We start from the raw sequence: 1,158 nt of genomic DNA on the forward strand, positions 1-1,158 counted from the left end.
TTGATAAACAAAGCATGGAACTGTAGAGAAGTAACACACTAATCTTTTACTTCCATGATCAGATTCTCAATATCAGTTAAATACAAAAAAATACTAACAGTATAATAATGTCCTTAAGATTGTTGTTCATCTTGTATTCCTAACATACTTAGAACAAAACTTTGAAGAACTTTGTAACACAACAAAGTTTAAGAACATTTTCACAACTAGAAAATTAAAACTAGTAGAGAAACTAGAATCAAAAACAGATTAGAAAAAATATACGAAATATTTTTTTCTTAATGATGTTGTTAATCTGTGTTTAAAGAATCTTACTGATTCCAACAAACTTTGCAGAAACACGAAGTTACCAAAGTTTAGTGAACCAATGAAGAACATAAATTAATTCATAAATCTAAAATCTGTAACACATACAAGAATTGAAAAAACAGGAAGAAGATCAAGTCCACTGAATGCACAGTGTTCCCTAAGGAAATTATTCCCCTCTAGATCCAAGGTTTGATTTGGAATATGTTCTCCTGATAGAATAATTTCAACCACCAGTGTATTGATACCCAAAACTCTGGTGTCAGCGAGCCACTCAACGGCAGTAAAGTACACGTAGAATATTAGATTTAGTAGTAGAAGAAGTCCAGAAAAATCTCTTCTTTTAAAATGAGAGGAAATCCCTCAATTTATTGAATACAGAGGGTAGTGCGAAAAATTCTTATTGTACCTTATTGCAAAGGTCACAAACCTTTGGAAAAGTCACAATCTTTTGGAAAGGTCGTCACCTTTAATAAAAGTCACAACTTTCGATAAAAGTCACAACTAATCATAACGTTGCAACCTTTCATTAAAGTCGCAATTTTTCATAAAAGCCGCAACTCTTCATTTTCCATTCACACCTTTTCAAACCCAATAAGCCGAATCAACACTTGACAATTAAAAATGAGAAACTTATGGGAATAATCTATAGTTAAAGGTTAATATAGTTCAATAACTATGTAACGACCTGTTTAGTCGTTTTGAGCAGCAGATTTTATTTCTGGAAAAACTGTGTGAGTCGACGGAACCCACGACGGACCGTCATGGGCACGACGGGCCGTCGAGGGGGTCTCGTTCCAAAAGACTTAGACTTCTGAAATTTGGGTACTGAAATCGACTCTCTGAACTTGG

The sequence above is a fragment of the Solanum pennellii genome, chromosome 1, assembly GCF_001406875.1.
Source record: "Solanum pennellii chromosome 1, SPENNV200".
Taxonomy (NCBI): domain Eukaryota; kingdom Viridiplantae; phylum Streptophyta; class Magnoliopsida; order Solanales; family Solanaceae; genus Solanum; species Solanum pennellii.